General features: G+C 38.4%; 1 protein-coding gene and 1 pseudogene across 7 annotated transcripts in view; one reads left to right on the top strand and one right to left on the bottom strand.

The window, feature by feature from the left end:
* LOC131752238 (G-protein coupled receptor 176) overlaps positions 1 to 19,778 on the bottom strand; it is a 319,400-nt gene that overhangs the window by 78,508 nt on the left and 221,114 nt on the right. The gene's annotated exons all lie outside the window — the stretch shown is intronic.
* On the top strand, positions 12,743 to 13,675 carry LOC131752237 (cyclin-dependent kinase 4 pseudogene; annotated as a pseudogene).

Consider the following 19,778-nt stretch of genomic DNA (forward strand, 5'->3'; position numbering starts at 1 on the left):
AATGTAACAATTCTTCCTAAAACTTTGTGTCACTTTTTTGGTGTGCTAGAGTAGGAAAGACTTTTAAGTGGAAATTTTTATCCTTTTATGCTTTGGTTAATTATGATTAATTAAATACTTAGTAAAAGTAGAAGAGCAAAGCAGAAGAGTAAACTAACATTTTAAGTTGAATTTCTTTTTCAAAAAATCAGCTGTCAGTATGGAATGAAGGAATCAGGGCTTCATTCTGTAAAGACTATGTTAATGCTTCACTTGGTTGTGTTTAAAGAACCCGAAGGCTCCTGCAGACTGCTTTCCTTCTATGCCGCTACCCTAGTCCTGGGCATAACCACCAAATTTTAGTGCCACCCCCATAAAAGCCAAGGGAGTAAGTTTATTTTTCCCAAGGTTCAACAGAGATCTCTTGTGCTTAGTGTGAGGGCAGTGGATTCCTGCATTAATGCATATTTTTATGAAGCTCTCACTTTATTTCAGCATGCTACAGATATTTTCCAAAGGCTTTTATAAACCCTCTAGTTTTCTGAGTTAAAAATCCAAAATATAGCCATGAAGGTCACATATCTAAATATTCTTACCCAAAGTGGATAATGCAAAATCTCTCAAACCTACCAATCCCAGCATTAAATCATTTTAGATAGAATTTTTAATAGAAAATGGTCAACTAGCCTCCAAAGTTTCCAAAGCCTCTCTTGCTTCAGGAGGGGCTGGCTTCCCCCAAACGGCACAGAGAATCCAACTATCACCCATTCAGCAGATCCCGCTAAGTTCTGGACTCCACACACTTTCAAGTCAGAATCCAGAATATGGGATATAAAGATTCTCCAGGAAACAGCATTTGCATAGGCAGTGGTTATGAGTGTGGGTTTTGGAGTCAAGAAGACCAGGGGTGGCTCCTGGTTTTGAAAATTACTAACTGCATGACAGTGGGCTAGTTACTCTCCAAGCCCCAACTTCCTCATGTTAAGATGAAAGTGAAAGATCTGCTTTGGGGGATTGGGTGAGAATCTAGTGAGATGCTAAGGGTAAGGCATTCAGTAGAGTGGCTGCTGCAGAGATGCTCGGTACAGGAGCAGTTGCTGTTAATATTGTTCCCAGCATTGAGATCAGCCCAAACACCTCCATTTATCAGTGGTGCTTAGAAAGGGCCTGGCTGTAAGCCACATGATTGCCTGTCTCTCCCCTCTCTCCAGAACAAGTTCAGACAGAATAGAAAAAAAATCACTGGTTGAAAAGTAAACATAAGGATATTTTGGCACTGTGGTTCTTTTCAGAACTTCGGGAATAAAACAACTGGCACTTTTAGCACACTTAAGGGAAAAACCAGACCAGTAGCTTGAAACTGCATCCATTCTACTTGGAGATTCAAAAATTAATTATATATGATAGTGATATGACAATAATAATAATAATAATAGATGCAGTTTAACACTCACAAAGACCTTGGAGAAGATGGCATGCAAATTTTTCAGATAAATGATGCTCAGAGTGGTTATTAAATTTTCTAAAGACCACACAGCTGGAAAAGAGAACAGCCAAGGTTCAAATTCAGGTCTGTTTCATTCCAAATGTTCACAATCACCACAATACATTCCAAGTATCCTCCCCATAAGCTACAAACCTCATACAACAGGACCACATGATGAGATGGATGGGATGGGGGTAGGATGGAAATTCACAGCATATTTAATACAGAAGTGTGTGGCCTAAGAAACCAAAAGAAAAGAGTGAGGCCCTCTGTATACTACAGAACATCGTGTACAAAGTGTCAACATAAAATGAGGGCCATTTAATCATCGAGCAGTTTGGGGACTAAACAATGGAGAACACAGGATCGTCATAGAACTTACCACTCTTAGGAGGTGTAGACCCTAAAGCACATATGAGTCCATGACATTAAGTCTCACAACCAAAAACTGCTCAAAAGGTCTCTAAAGAAGAGGAACTTAACCAATAACAATGAAGAATATTGGCATGTTTAAAAGACTCTTCTTACTAATCCAGGAATAAATGCAACAGTCTCATAAAGAAATGTAAATTTATTATTTTAACCACAGAACTGTATTAATTATAATTCTTAGTTCATAACACATACACTTATCTTTCCTTAATGGTCCATTCATGATCTGCTTTGTATTTAATCATTTGTGTTTTTATGCATATATTTGTATGTTTTAGATAATGTACTATACTCTCATGAATTTACCACCTGAGAACTAGAACATTAACAACAATTTACATCTATCAAGTGATTTTCCCCATCCCACCTGGGTTAACTGTTCTGCTAAGTCATGTACTTATCATTGATTTGTTTTTTTAATATGTAGTTTATCATATGTATACCTTAAAAGCATATTGTTTAGTTTTAGTTATTTTTAATTTTAACACATTAGAAGTTTAAAGGAGGTAAACCATTATATCTGTAGATTCAGAAAAGCTCTTGGTAAAATTTGATGTAAATTCTTGATAAAAACTCTAAGTAAATTAGAAATAGAGAATGGAATATCCTTAACCTGATTTAATTTTTTAAACCCTATAATATACATCACACTTAATGGAAAACATGAAAAGCATGGCCTTTAAAATCAAGGACAAGAAAAGAATGCCCATTATTGTAACTTCTAGTCAACATTGTCATGGAGTTCCTAAACAGTACAAGGAAAAAAGGCAAAAAGAATGGAAAAGAGGAGATAAAAATGTCAACTATGACGTATACATAGAAATCCCAAAAGAATCTACAAATAACATTATTTTTTCAAAAAGAGAGTTTAGCAAGATGGCTGGATATCAGATCAACATACAAAAACTAATAACACTTCTGTTCACCAACAATAAACTACTAAAACACATAATTTAGAAGACATGATTTATAATTACCATTAAAAATATCAAGTAACTAGGAATAAATCGATGCCAGATTCAAACACAGGAATGTTTTAAACTTTATTGGGAGACATTAAACAATACCTAAATAGATTGAGAGATATACCAGGTTCATAATTAGGAAGACCTAATATCATAAAGATGACATTCTCTCCAAATTGACCTAAAAATTCAATACAATGCTAATTAAAATCCTAAGAAGTTTCTTCATGGATCTTTAGAAGCTGATTTTAAAATTCTCATGGAAGAACAAAAAGCCAAAAACAGCCAAGACACTTCTGAAACAGAAGAGCAAGGAGGGGAGTTGTGCCCTATCCCATATTAGGACTTCTTCTTAAGAACCAATTAAAAGAACATGATTCCGGGCAGGGATAAACATATTGACCTATGGAATAGAAGAGAGCTCAGGAAAAAGTCCTACACACATACATGACTTTAATATATGACAGAGATGGTGAATTCACCATAAAATGAATAAAAATGAAAACTGAACCTCTGCTTCACATCATATGAAAACTAATTCCTGATGGATCAGGACTAAATATGAGAAGCAAAATTTTTTTAATTTTAGTGGAAAATATTTTTTACTTCTTTCTGACCTTGAAAGGAAAGGTTTTCTTTAAAAGACAGAGAAGTGTTCATTATAAAATATCAATAAATTTGACTCTGTTAAAATCAAGGATGTCTCACCATTAAAAGTCACCTTAGGAAAAGTGAAAAAACAAGTTACAAACTGGGAGAGGATATCTCCCATCTATAAAATCACCAAAGGATTAGTATCAAGAATATATTAAAAACTCCAATAATAAGAAGAAAAGCCTAGTCAATCCAATTTTTAAAACTACGCAAAAGACATGGACAGGCATTTTTCAAAAGAAGCAATAGATATGGCGATAAGTATTTGAATAAATATTTAACCTTAACAGTGATCAGAGAAATGCAAATGAAGACCATTATAAACTCACATACTGAGCAACAATTTTAAAGTCTGATACTACCAAGTGTTTATAGAGAATATGGATAAACAAGATTTCTTAAGTATTGCTGGTAGGAATGTAAACTGGTACAACCACTTTGGAAGGCATGACTGCATTATCTTATAAAGCTGAACATTCAGATACCCTATGACTCAGGAATTCCACTCCAAAGTAGTAAAAACCAGAGGAATTCTTATATATGTGTAGGAGATGACATAGACAAGAATGTTCATGACCAGGGCTTTCATAAAAAAAAAAAAAAAAAAAAAAAAAAAAAAAGCTCTAGAAATAACCCAAATGTCTATTTATAAGAATATGTATTAAAAAATGTAGGTATATTCCCACTGTGGAATGTTACACAGCCCTCAAAAAGAGTGCACTATTGATACATGCAAAAATATAGATGTATCTTGGCAACATAATATTGCCTGAAAAATTTAAGTCCCAAGAGATTACTAATACCAAAATACCTTTTATCAAATATAAACTCAAATATAAAATTTAAGGATATATTAAACCAGGAATCCAAATAATAATCAAACTGAAACCCCTACCTCTCTAAAAACTTGTCCTAAAAGTACAAATCCTCAGAATTTCCATGGTATAATATGCAATCTACTTCTCTTATTTGCTAAATAAAAGTATGCACTTCATCAAGATCAGATGAAATACAAATGGATAAAACTATAAGTGTGCAGTGGTAGAAGTTATACCATCCCTCATTATTTATTAAAAATAGTTTGTTTACCCATTTAAGGATGGAGATCATATGCGCAGTCATAAAGACAGTCTCGGAGAATTCCAGTGGACCAGAAAAACATTAGCTATATTATTGTGAAAAAGTATGTTTTGGAAAACAGCTCAGTCACATAATTTATCTTGCCACACTTAGTACAGTGTCCACCTGGAGCCATTTTTGAGTGAATGGAGAAGGCCATACATTTGTTCAAAGATCAGTGTTGAGCCCTGTAAGGAAATCTCTTCAGCTCCTAAATTAGAAGCCAGAGGAGCCTGGCAGCCTTCACATGTGGGAAATCTATCGAGTGGTGAACAGGATAATTATTCCCAAGGACTGTGTGTTCTGGACATGGGAGTGCAGCTCAGTGCTCCATGAAAACCACATTTGGACTCCCAACTCAGACAACACTAAAACCATGGGGGTTTTCCCCTCCTTAATGTCACTAGTCTATTCTGATGACAAATAATTGCCTTTGATTGCCAGGTATTTAGTATATTAGTTATATGAATATAACCCATCAACCTACTGTCCTGAAAACTGGAAGATCTGCTGTTTTTGTCCTGAATAATTAAGGCAGTGCTTAATAGGTATTGGAGAATCTGCAAATTAAATATAATAGCATTACCATGAGTTTTCACTACTAGAGGTATTTAGGTTCCACTCTTACATGCCTTGCCCATATTTATAAAGGACACATATAAAGTAACGGTCTTTCTCCTTTGAAAAGGAGAACAAAATCGTAGTAAGATAGTTTTAAGCAAATGAGTCTTTATCAGCCATTCCAAGTGTAAGTGCAGTGTTCTACTCTGTGTATTGTCAGCGGCAGAAAGTACCAAGACACTGGAAGAACAAGGTAGGAAAGACCTTGTAAAGCTATGGAAATGAGAACACAATACAAATGTAGACGAATGCCTTGTTAAAGAAATGAGGATACTGAAATGAATTAGGTTTTCTAAATCACTAATGTCAAAAATTATTAGGTATGTGATTCATGATATGTACTAATCAAAATACAAATGTTTTATTTCCTATAAAGTATTCCATGATGCCTGAATTCAAAAGAACACACTTACACATTCCGAAACTACTTGCATATATTGTCAATGTTAGTGATATGTAAATTAATACAACCTCTCTGGAGAGCAGGACTTGAGCTTAATCATACCTATGTCTGTCCCCCAACTAGACTGTGAGTTGATAGCAGAGACTGTCTTATTCATTGTTGTATCCTGACAGCACCACATACTATTGGTGCTTAGAAAATATTTTTTGATTAAATGAATGAATTTGGCATTACGTATCAAGAGCCATCAAAATTTTTTCATACCCTTTTAAGCCAGTAACTCTATTCCTAGGAATTTATCCTAGGGAAATCATGAGAGCTACAAAGATAAATATATGGGGATGTTTGCTGCAGCATTTTTTCTAATAGCACAACATTTAAATGTTCAACAACAAGGAAATTGGTAAAATGTGGTATATCACACAATGTACTGTAGTACTAGGCAGTTATTTAAAAGCGTATTCACAAAGTATAATTATTGACAAGGGGAATTTTTACAATATAACATTATTTACACAGTATATATTGTATATTTATATATGATATATATTTTATATATATGTATACAAACACATTATGCACACACACTTAGATTCTAATTTATTATATAGGTATGGGTGAGTAATTTGTATACATTGAAAAAGAACTTATAGAAAGAAAATACACTGAAATGTTAAAAGTACGTTTTACTAATAAATAAAACTTAGCAATATATTTAAAAGCTTACAAAAATAAGTAAAACTGTTCTTTATAAATGAAATATAAATGTATTTATTTAATAATAAACATTCTTTTTGTGTGTGTGTTCTATCTGTAAGCTCTCCAACAACCACACAAAAAAAGCATTTGGTATTTAGTCTTATGTCAGAAACAAGACATTCATAAGGAAGAGGAAAATATGTAAATATAGTTTAAACACCACAAGAGCAACCCCACCAAAATGAGCACATGCTTTAAAAATAGTCGTGCAAATAAAATATCTCATCGGAAAGGTAAATATTAGTGAATATTTTGTTTAAAATATAGAAGCAATCATATGTAGAGTAATGATAACAGTGAAATACACATTACAAAAAGTTTTAAAAGTTTTAAAATAATAAATACAGTTGTTTCCAAATTTTGCTTTCTAAAAATAAAATTCTGCTACCAACTATTACCAAGGGTGTAGGATTTTCTTTCTTTAATGTTGTTTTATGTTATCACTGTGTAAAGTCAATGACAGTAACAGAATTCTGGACTCATCCAATGGAAACACTTCATCCCTACAGGAAGGCAACGTGAAATCACAAAGCCCGAGTCTGCCTCCCTGTAAAGTCTGTCCACACCAAGCCCTAAAAGCAGCTAAAATTAAACAGTAGAAACCAGATTCACTGACTGACTGATCAAAAGGCTGTTAGGTTTTTCAAATCTTTGGGTATTGTTTTGTTGTTATCTTTTTTTTTTTTTCAATCCAGGAAAAGTCTTCACTGTGAAGGTCTCAGAACAGAATCCAAAAGCAAGGGAGGATCTTGTCAGGATGTCGGGCTATTCATAAACACAGGCTCATTCTTCAGCCGAGTTTTACTAAGCTGTTTAATGTCTTTGAATCAGTTTTTTTCCTAGTTAATTAAAACAAGCTAAATCAATTTTCATGAAGTTTTAGGAAGTCCTATAGGTTTTTAAGAAAGATGGAGAATAGTTCAGTGTAATTACAGCAGTAGCCCAAAAGTCCGAACTAGGCTAAAAGCTAAGCAACCAAAAACCCTGAATATCTTAAATCCAGCTTTAGAAACCAAACAGATTTGCACAAATATTGTAAGTCCATGTACATTTTCCTGAACTGCTGCCCTGGCAAACTGACATGAGGAAAAGAATGTCTGCCCCAAGTAACATCCAAATTTTGGTCATAGTCTCAGCTACTATTCAGCTAAGACAATCATTAAGTCTCATTTAAAAATAAGAGTTCTGCTATATCTGAAAGGACAGATGGAAGACACAGGTGCCCTCCATATCTGAAGTTTCCACATCCATGGATTCAACCCATGCGGAACCCGTGGATATAGAGGGCTGACTGTACTACATCATTTTATTTTATTTATTTATTTATTTATTTTGCGTTATGCGGGCCTCTCACTGCTGCGGCCTCTCCCGCTGCGGAGCACAGGCTCCGGACGCGCAGGCTCAGCAGCCATGGCCCACGGGCCCAGCCGCTCTGCGGCACGCGGGATCCCCCCGGACCGGGGCACGAACCCACGCCCCCTGCATCGGCAGGCGGACTCCCAACCACTGCGCCACCAGGGAAGCCCTACTACATCATTTTAAATAAGGGACTTGAGCATCCACAGATTTTGGTGTCCATGGGGGGTCCTGGAACCAATTCCCCATGGATACCAAGGGACAACTGTATACAAGCATCAAGGTACAAAGAACCTGGTCCTTAGTAACTGTGGAACCACAGTCAGCCCTGGGCCTTCTATCTAGACATAATATGGGAAAGAAGTAAACTTCTATCTTGTTTGCACATAATTATTTAGAATTACTCTATTAAACAGCAATCAGTAATTAGTCAAAATATCACTAATACAGCAGCTAACATTTATTTAGCCTTTACTATGTAACACTGTGCTAAGTACTTTATATACAATCTTTCACTTGTTCATAACAACAACACTTTAAAACAAGTATTACTATCCCCAGAAAACCAGGCCTTATAGAGGAGAGATAACTTGCCTGGAGTCACTCAGCTACCAGGCCTTGAACACAGGCCTATCTAATGCCAACGCCATGGCCAGGCTGTTAACCACCACCCTCTACACCTTAAATTCCATTTGCCCAAGGCTTCTTTGGTGGTGCAGTGGTTAAGAATCCACCTGCCAATGCAGGGGACATGGGTTCGAGCCCTGGTCCAGGAAGATCTCACATGCCACAGAGCAACTAAGCCCATGCACCACAACTACTGAGCCTGTGCTCTAGAGCCTGTAAACCACAACTACTGAGCCCACGTGCCACAACTACTGAAGCTCACGTGCCTAGAACCTGTGCTCCACAACAAGAGAAGCCCATGCAATGAAGAGTAGCCTCTGCTTGATGCAACTAGAGAAAGCCCGCGTGCAGCAACGAAGACCCAATGCAGCCAAAAATAAATAAATTTTAAAAATAAATTTTTCTAAAAATTCCATTTGCTTGGTATGGCGAGCAACCATGACCCCTCCGACAAAGCATTCCTATAATACTGAGTTGCATAATCCTCATATTTGACTAGCACATCTTCAAGACTGTGAAGACAAAAGGGGAAGAGGAGGAGGGGGAGGAGGGAAAGGGCAGAGGAGGGAGAGGAAGAAGAAGAAGAAAGAAAAATATATATGTATCAGCATAGATATGAGAAAAAGTTATATAGCCAAGATTCACAGAAGAAAAGAAGTCCCCACTGCCACTCCAGTATAATACAACTTAAAGTCATGCCATAGAGCTATACACCAAATAGTTAACGGTTTGGGGTTTTGCTTTTGTTTTTGTTTTGGAAGGAGGAGATTCTAGAAGAGCTTTATTTGCTACATTGTATATTTCTATAATACTTCAAGTTTTTATAACCAGTTAGCATTACTTTTATTATCTGAAAAGGCAGTAAAGATTTCTTAAAATATGTCCCAAGAATTTTCCTCTTTGGAATTTTATCATTTAAGAATATGTAATTGTCTAAGTTACCAAAAAAAAAGGCAAACTGCTAGGAAAATGTAATGATATGGATGAAGTGATCAAAGAAAAAGAAATCAGATTTATAAAAATCTATTTCCGGGCTTCCCTGGTGGCGCAGTGGTTGAGAGCACGCCTGCCTTTGCAGGGAATGCGGGTTCGTGCCCCGGTCCTGGAGGATCCCACGTGCCACGGAGCGGCTGGGCCCGTGAGCCATGGCCGCTGAGCCTGTGTGTCCGGAGCCTGTGCTCCAAAGCGGGAGAGGCCACGACAGTGAGAGGCACGCGTACCGCAAAAAAAAAAAAAAAAAAAAAAAAACCTATTTCCAACTATATAATTCCAATATGGATATACAGTAACTTATAATGCTAACTACAGCATAACAAGGGAAGAGAGTTAAGTGAAAAAAATTAGGCAAAAGAAAAATAAAGGTGAAAGAAATAAGATGAAAATGACAGTGTGCCAAACGCAAAGGCTAAAAGTTCTGTAGCCTTGTTAGAAATGGGCTGAAGAATCTTTTTCTGAGCTTCCTAGCAGACAGGGCAAAAGGAGCTCAGCATGTCAATCAGATGATAGAAATGAACCTATGAGAAGGAAACACAACTGATTTGGGGACCAGAACCTACTGAGATGCTTTCTCTGGTGAGACCATAGAAAGAAGGTACTTTTTCACATAATGAATTATGTCTCCAAACACAGATGGGATTTTTGAAACTTTGGAGCCCAGTTTCAAATACAAAGGTTTAATAATTTTAAGGCCAAAATTTAAATAACTTAAAGCTGAAAGACATGCATATTATATAGAAGCTGAAATAAAATGGTCTCAATATGGTTGCTGAACTAGTTTCCAACCACCTTCTCCTTTATATAAATGATATATTGTCATTTACTTTCCATAATTTACTTTCTTTGCAGATACTAACATCTTAGATATTAGTGACCCATTTTTTAAATATGCAGCACTAAAATCATTATGGTCTGACATTTTTATATGCTTATAAAACATATTTTGTTCCAACTGTTTTTATTAGAAGAAATGTGGCCTGCTGAAAACCAAAACCTACATATTTTACTTTGAAAAAAAAAAAGGCAGCTGGAAATATAAAACCCCACACGTTTGCTTTTAACACTGCTTGGGAACTAAAACCTATAATGTGAATTTGACATCTATTAATGGTTTGCTCAAAGAAACTGAGACTATGTTTTAACAGAAAGCAGCACTCTGAGCTCACACCACAACCCATGGCATCCTCACTGCTTCCCAGGAAGGGGGCAAGCAGGGAGGCCATGCACTCCGAGGCTCCCTGAATGAAGGCTTGCTTTCACAGGGATCTCTGCATCACCGTACTGTCTCCAGACTCAAAAATACAGAAACAAATTCTTTGGAATTTAGCCCCTGGGAAGGCAAGCAAACTATGTTAACCACATGCAAACATTTATATTACTCTCTGGTTTGTTTCCATGACCTTCCAAAATAAATTGCAATTTAAAATCAGATCTTAGAGGACTACATATAACAAGACATCCACATTGTTTTCTTGCCTCATGAAAGGACCAAATTAGTGAAAACAATTACTTAATATCATTTAAATTTGAATACTCTAATCACAGATGTGTTTATATTAAAATAAATGTTTGTTTCTTAAAATACAATTTATCCCCAAACTCTTCTGCTATAAATCAAATATGCCAAGCACAGATGGAGGAAGTAGATGCCTAGAAGTGGCAAATAAATAAAAGGTCCTGGTCCAGTACAGGCAAGGAAAAAGAACAAAACCAAATAGATGGGGATAGAAGTAAAATATATAAGCAGCAGAGGCATGGTTGCTCACTGGGTGGGTTCTCAGGGAGCAGGTCAACAGAAGTTAATCGGGTGGTTAACAGCCCAAATAGCCAACTGATTTCCAGTATAAATATCAGCCCAAACACAAGTCTACATGTTCTCTGCTAGTTGATCCCTTATTACACATCTCCAGCTGGAACTTCAAAACGATGTGAACCTCAACCAAGTAGGTTTATTATGGGAACACAAGACTAGTTGAATAGGCAAAAAACAACCAATGTAATCTACCAGAGTAGCAGTCTACTGGAAAAAATGATAAAAATAATAATAACAATCACATCAATTGATATAGAAAAGCATTTGAAAAATTTAACATCCATTCTTGATTTTAAAACTCTCTCAGGAAAGCAGGAATAAAAGGGAACTTCTTCAACCAGATAAAACCTGCAGCTAAAATCATACTTAATGGTAAAAGATTGAATGCTTTCATCCCAAAATTTAAAACAAAGCAGATATATCCACTCTCACCATCCCTATTCAAAACCGTACTGGAAGTTCTTGCCAGTGTAAGAAAAAAAGGCAAGAAGAAGAAATAAAAGGTATACAAGATTGGAAATTAAAAAATAAAACTATTCCTATTCACAGACAAGATGACTGACTATGGAGAAAGCCCCATGGTACCAGGAAGGAAACAAAAAAACCCTCCTGGAACTAATAAGTGATTTTTAGCAAGTTCACCGGATAAAAGTCAACACACAAAAATTAATCATATTTATATATATACTAGCATGGTACAACTAGATCCCAAAAAACATACCGTTTATAATAGTTGCAAAAAACTAAATACTTAAGTATAAATCTAAAAATGTATGTATAGGATCTATATACTGAAACTACAAAATGCTGCTAAAAGAAATCAAAGAAGACTTAAATAAATAGAAAGGTGTACCATGTTGATGGATTGGAAGATTCAACATAATAAAGATGTCTGTTCTCACCAAACTTATCTATAAATTTGTGCAACCTCAATCAAAATCCTAGCATGATTCTCTATACATATAGACAAGCTGATTCTGAAATTTATATGAAAAGACAAAAAACTAGAATAGCCAAAATAATTTTGATATAAGAAAAATAAAATTAGGGAAATCACATGACCTGATTTGAAGACTTACCATAAAGCTGCAGTAATAAGATAGTGCAGTACTGGCAAAGGGATAGACACAATAGAGCAACAGAACAGAATAAAGAGTCCAGTAACAGATCCACACATATATGGCCAGGTTATATTTGAAAAGAGTGTAAAAATAATTCAATGGAAAAAAAAAAAATAGTCCTCAGCAAATGGTGTTGGAACAAATGGACATCCATATGCAAAAACAAAAGAACCTTGACCTAAACCTTATACCTTTTATAAAATTTAACTCAAGGTCTATGGTCAGCCCCATAGAGGCCAGCTGCCCCAGACCAAGCTCAAGTGCATGGCGCCGCAGGAACCGACTCCGAGGCCCCAATAACAGGCCGCCCCCGCAGCTCCAGGCACAGGGTGAGGCTCACACCATCCCAACTGTGGAAGGAATTTCAGTGGTAGGAGTCTCTGTGATTGTAGGGTCTCCTCTGGTCTGAGAATGGCTACCCCTTGATATGAGCCAGTGGCTGAGATTGGTGTTGGTGCCTATGGGATGGTGTATAAGGCCCATGATCCCCACAGTGGCTACTCTGTGGCCCTCAAGAATGTAAGAGTCCCCAGTGGAGGAGGTGCTAGAGGGGAACTTCCCATCAGCACAGTTCATGAGGTGGCTTATTGCAGCAGCTGGAGGCTTTTGAGCATCCCAATATTGGCTGATGGATGTCTGTGCCACAGCCTGAACTGACCGGAGACCAAAGTGACCCTGGTGTTTGAGCATGTGGACCAAGACCTAAGGACATATCTGGACAAGGCACCCCCACCAGACTTGCCAGTGGAGACCATCAGGGATCTGATGCACCACTTTCTAAGAGGCCTAGATTTCCTTCATGCCAACTGCATCATTCACCAAGACCTGAAGCCAGAGAACATTCTGGTGACAAGTGGTGGAACAGTCAAGCTGGCTGACTTTGGCCTGGCCAGAATCTATAGCTACCAGATGGCACTTACACCTGTGGTTGTTACACTCTGGTACCGTGCTCCAGAAGTTCTTTTGCAGTCTACGTATGCAACCCCTGTGGACATGTGGAGCGTTGGCTGTATCTCCACAGAGATGTTTCGTCGAAAGCCTCTCTTTTGTGGAAACTCTGAAGCTGACCAGTTAGGCAAAATCTTTGACCTGACTGGACTGCCCCCAGAGGATGACTGACCCCTAGATGTGTCTCTACCCCCAGGAGACTTTTTCCTCAGTGGGCCCCGGGCAGTGCAGTCAGTGGTACCTGAGATGGAGGAGTTTGGAGCACAGCTGCTGCTGGAGATGTTGACTTTTAACCCACACAAGTGAATCTCTGCCTTCCGAGCCCTGCAGCACTCTTATCGACATAAGGCACAAGGTAACCCAGAGTGAGCCACGGAATAGTTGCAACAGAACCAAGAGAAGAGAAGCCAACATTCCCTTCCTTTGAACATTTGAGTGGAGAGCCCCCCACTAAGAAGGCAACCTCTGCCTTCATCTCTGAGGCTATGAAAACTCCCCCAACTTTTTACAGAGAATATTTTGCTACCTTAATGACATTCCCCTCCCACCTCTCCTTTTGAGGCTTATCCTTCTCCTGCCCCCTCTGTGTCCTTACACCAAGGGGTATGTCGCTTGTTCTTCCCCTTCCCTATACCTTGATATTGGGATCCTTTTTTATACAGGAAAAACAACGAAACAAAACAAAACAAAATTAACTCAAAATGGATCATATATCTACTGTTAAAATGTAAAACTATAAAACTTTTAAAAGAAAATCTTCATGACCTGGGGTTAGGCAAAGATTTCTAGACATGACACCAAAAGAAGAAAATGATAAATTAAAACTACCTCAAAATTAAAATTTTCTGCTCTGCAAAAGACACTGTTAAGAGAATGAAAAGACAAGCCAACAAAGTGGAAGAAAATATTTTGCAAAAAAGATAAATCAGTCCTTTATCTGATAATGGACTTGGAAACAGAATATTTAAAGAACTCTCAAACCTCAACAGTAAGAAAATAAACAGCCCAAGGTTAAAAAAAAAAAAAAAAAAAGGCAAAAGACAAACATTTCACCAAAGGGGATGTATACATGGCAAATAGGCTCATGAAAATACATTCAACATCATTAGCCACAGGAAAATGCAAATTAAAACAATGATGATATACCACTACACACCTACTAGGATGGCTAAAATTTTAAATTCTAACAATGCCAAGTGCTGGAAAGACTATGGAACAATTCAAACAATCGTATACGACTGAAGGGAAATGCAAAATGTATAGCCACTGTGGAAAACAGTTTTTGCAGTTTCTTCTAAAGGTAAACATATACTTACCAAACAACTCAGCAATTCACTTTTGAGCATTTATCTCAGAGAAATGAAAATTGATGTTCACTCAAAAACCTGGATACAAAATTTATAATAGTTCTATTCATTACTGCCAAAAATTGGAAATAGCCCAAATATCCTTCAACAGATAAATGGACAAACTATGGTACATCCATACAATGGAAAACTATTCATTGTATTTCATACAATGGAATATAGCAATAAAAGGGAAAGAACTATAGATACATGCAACTTGAATGAATTTCAAAGGCATTAATGCTGAGCGAAAGAAACCAGACATAAGAGTATATGACACACTATTCCATTTATATGGTGTTCTCCTAAAGATGTGGGAAGAGTGTAACTACAAAGGGATAGCATGGAGAGTTTTGGGAAGCAATGGAACTGTTCTGTATTCTTACATGTGTTAAAATTCATGGGACCTTACACCAAAAAAGTCCGTTTTTCTGTATGTTAATTTAAACTTTAAAAAAATTTAAATATCTTTGAGATAATTTAATATTAAGGAATAATTCTTAATTTTGTTAGGTGGGTAATGGCATGGTGGTTATATTTCTAAAAAACCCTTATCAATTAGAGACTCATACTGAGTATTTATGGGTGAAATGACATGATGTCTTGGATTTGCTTTAAAATAACTCCTACAGGCACAGGGTCAGGAAGGGGGTCATAGATATGATAAATGTTGAAGCTAAGGATGGGTAATGGGTACCTGGGTTTTCATTAGACTCCTCTGACTACGTTGTTGTATGTGTTTGAAAATTTTCTCAGTCAATGGTTTTTGTGTGTGTGTGTGTGTGGTAGGCAGGCCTCTCACTCTTGTGGTCTCTCCCTTTGCGGAGCAAGGCTCCGGACGTGCAGGTTCAGCAGCCATGGCTCACGGGCCCAGCCGCTCAGCAGCATGTGGGATCTTCCCGGACCGGGGCACGAACCTGTGTCCCCTGCATCAGCAGGCGGATTCTCAACCACTGCGCCACCAGGGAAGCCCAGAGTCAATGGTTTTTTAACACAAAAATTTTTTAAAGTTGAGCATGAGGAATCCACAGAGAACACTGAGGCACATGGGGAAAATTATTTAAAAGGCTGGAGAACAAAAACTACAGCAGTGATTCTTGTCTGCCTCCCTCCCCATTGGATTCCCCAGGGCCAAGCACAGTACCTGGCACATAGGACATAGTCCATAAACTGTTCCTCAATGAATGAAAAATGAATGATGAGCAAACAAGGGGAGAGCTTACTATTTGTCCTTAGCCCTATAGAAGGACACAGTATCAAGAATCATAATTCTTTGTATGTAATTTTTGATAGTTTGATTAATATGTGTCTTGGCGTGTTTCTCCTTGGTTTTATCCTGTATGGGACTCTCTGTGCTTCCTGGACTTGATTCACTATTTCCTTTCCCATATTAGGGAAGTTTTCAACTATAATCTCTTCAAATATTTTCTCAGTCCCTTTCTTTTTCTCTTCTTCTTCTGGGACCCCTCTAATTTGAATGTTGGTGCATTTAATGTTGTGCCAGAGGGCTCTGAGACTGTCCTCAATTCTTTTCACTCTTTTTTCTTTATTCTGCTCTGCGAAAGTTATTTCCACTATTTTATCTTCCAGGTCACTTATCTGTTCTTCTGCTTCAGTTCTTCTGCTATTGATCCCTTCTAAAGATTTTTAATTTCATTTATTGTGTTGTTCATCACTGTTTGTTTGCTCTTTAGTTCTTCTAGGTCCTTGTTAAACGTTTCTTGTATTTTCTCCATTCTATTTCCAAGATTTTGGATCATCTTTACTATCATTATTCTGAATTCTTTTTCATGTAGACTGCCTATTTCCTCTTCATTTGTTAGGTCTGGTGGGTTTTTCCCTTGCTCCTTCATCTGCTGTGTGTTTTGCTGTCTTCTCATTTTGCTTAACTTACTGTGTTTGGGGTCTCTCTTTCACAGGCTGCAGGTTCTTAGTTCCCATTGCTTTTGGTGTCTGCCCCCAGTGGCTAAGGTTGGTTCAGTGGGTTGTGTAGGCTTCCTGGTGGAGGGAACTAGTGCCTGTGTTCTGGTGGATGAGGCTGGATCTTGTCTTTCTGGTGGGAAGGTCCACATCTGGTGGTGTGTTTTGGGGTGGCCTTATGATTTTAGGCAGCTTCTCTGCTAATGAGTGGGGTGTGTTCCTGTCTTGCTAGTTGTTTGGCATGGGGTGTCCAGCACTGAAGCTTGCTCGTCGTTGAGTAGAGCTGGGTCTTGGCATTGAGATGGAGATCTCTGGAAGATTTTCGCTGTTTGATATTACATGGAGCTGGGAGGTCTCTTGTGGACCAATGCCCTGAACTTGGCTCTCCCACCTCAGAGGCACAGCCCTGATGCCTGGCTGGAGCACCAAGAGCCTCTCATTGACACAGCTCAGAATAAAAGGGAGAAAAAAAGAAAGAAAGAAAGAAAGAAGATAAAATAAAATACAGTTATTAAAATAAAAAATAATTATTAAAAAAAAATTTTAAGTAATTAAAAGAAATAAAGAAGAGAGCAACCAAACCAAAAAACAAATCCACCAATGAAAACAAGTGCTAAAAACTATGCAAAAAAAAAAAAAAGACAGGATAAATGGTAAAAGCAAAGCTATACAGACAAAATCACACACAGAAGCATGCACACACCACTCACAAAAAGAGAAAAAGGGAAAAATATATATATATCGTTGCTCCCAAAGTCCACCTCCTCAATTTGGTATGATTCGTTGTCTATTCAGGTATTCCACAGATGCAGGTACATCAAGTTGATTGTGAAAACTTACTCCACTGCTCCTGAGGCTGCTGGGAGAGGTTTCCCTTTCTCTTCTTTGTTCACACAGCTCCCAGGGTTCAGCTTTGGATTTGGCCCCACCTCTGTGTGTAGGTTGCTTGAGCACGTCTGTTCTTCGCTCAGACAGGACGGGGTTAAAGGAGCAGCTGATTCAGGGGCTCTGGCTCACTCAGGCCGGGGGGAGGGAGCAGTACAGAGGGCGGGGCAAGCCTGCGGTGGCAGAGGCCAGAATGACGATGCAGCAGCCTGATGCACGCCATGCGTTCTCCCGGGGAAGTTGTCCCTGGATCACGGGACCCTGGCAGTGGCGGGCTGCACAGGCTCCTGGGAGGGGAGGTGTGGATAGTGACCTGTGCTTGCACACAGGCTTCTTGGTGGCTGCAGCAGCAGCAGCCTTAGTGTCTAATGCCCATCGCTGGGGTCCGCACTGATAGCCACGGCTCGCACTCATCTCTAGAGCTCCTTTAAGCAGCACTGTTAACCACCTCTCCTCACGCACCAGGAAACAAAGAGGCAAGAAAGTCTCTTGCCTCTTCCGCAGCTCCAGACTTTTTCCCGGACTCCCTCCCAGCTAGCTGTGGCGCACTAGCCCCTTCAGGTTGTGTTCTCGCAGCCAACCCCAGTCCTCTCCCTGGGATCCAACCTCCGAAGCCAGAGCCTCAGCTCCCAGCCCCCACCCATCCCGGTGGGTGAGCAGACAAGCCTCTCGGGCTGGTGAGTGATGGTCGGCACCGAACCTCTCTGCGGGAATCTCTCCGCTTTGCCCTCCACACCCCAGTTGCGGCGCTCTCCTCTGTAGTTCCAAAGGTCTTCCCTCCGCCACCCACAGTCTCCACTGCAAAGGGGCTTCCTGGTGTGTGGAAACCTTTCCTCCTTCACAGCTCCCTCTCACTGATGCAGAAAATTATAAGACACTGATGAAAGAAATTAAAGATGATACAAACAGCTGGAGAGATATACCATGTTCTTGGATTGGAAGAATCAACATTGTGAAAATGACTATACTACCCAAAGCGATCTACAGATTCAATGAAAGCCCTATCAAACTACCACTGGCATTTTTCACAGAACTAGAACAAAAAATTTCACAGTTTGTATGGAAACACAAAAGACCCCGAATAGCCAAAGCAATCTTGAGAAAAAAAAAAATGGAGCTGGAGGAATCAGGCTCCCTGACTTCAGACTATACTACAAAGCTACAGTAATCAAGACAGTATGGCAATGGCACAAAAACAGAAATATAGATCAATGGAATAGGATAGAAAGCCCAGAGATAAATCCATGCACATATGGCCACCTTATCTTTGATAAAGGAGGCAAGAATATAAAGTGGAGAAAAGACAGCCTCTTCAATAAGTGGTGCCAGGAAAACTGGGCAGCTACATGTAAAAGAATAAAATGAGAACACTCTCTAACACCATACACAAAAATAAACTCAAAATGGATTAGAGACCTAAATGTAAGGAGAGACACTATCAAACTGTTAGAGGAAAACACAGGCAGAACACTCCATGACATAAATCACAGCAAGATCCTTTTTGACCCACCTCCTAGAGAAATGGAAATAAAAACAAAAATAAACAAATGGGACCTAATGAAACTTAAAAGCTTTTGCACAGCAAAGGAAAACCTAAACAAGGCGATAAGACAACCCTCAGAATGGGAAAAAATATTTGCAAATGAAGCAACTGATAAAGGATTAATCTCCAAAACATACAAGCAACTCATGTAACTCAATATCAAAAACACAAACAACCCAATCCAAAAATGGGCAAAAGACCTAAATAGACATTTCTCCAAAGAAGATATACAGATTGCCAACAAACACATGAAAGGATGCTCAACATAACTAATCATTAGAGAAATGCAAATCAAAACTACAATGAGATATCATCTCACACCAGTCAGAATGGCCATCATCAAAAAATCTACAAACAATAAATGCTAGAGAGGGTGTGGAGAAAAGGGAACCCTCTTGCACTGTTGGTGAGAATGTAAATTGATACACCCACTATGGAGAACAGTACGGAAGTTCCTTAAAAAACTACAAATAGAACTACCATACAACCCAGCAAACCCACTACTGGGTGTATACCCTGAGAAAACCGTAATTCAAAAAGAGTCATGTACCACAATGCTCATTGCAGACTTACAATAGCCAGGACATGGAAGCAACCTAAGTGTCCATCGACAGATGAATGGATAAAGAAGATGTGGCAAATATATACAATGGAATATTACTGAGCCATAAAAAGAAACTGAGTTATTTGTAGTGAGGTGGATGGACCTAGAGTCTATCATACAGAGTGAAGTAAGTCAGAGAGAAAAACAAATACTGTACCGCAGGCTAACACATATATATGGAATCGGAAAAAAAAAAAAAAA

The sequence above is a fragment of the Kogia breviceps genome, chromosome 3 (assembly GCF_026419965.1).
Source record: "Kogia breviceps isolate mKogBre1 chromosome 3, mKogBre1 haplotype 1, whole genome shotgun sequence".
Classification (NCBI taxonomy): Eukaryota; Metazoa; Chordata; class Mammalia; order Artiodactyla; family Physeteridae; genus Kogia; species Kogia breviceps.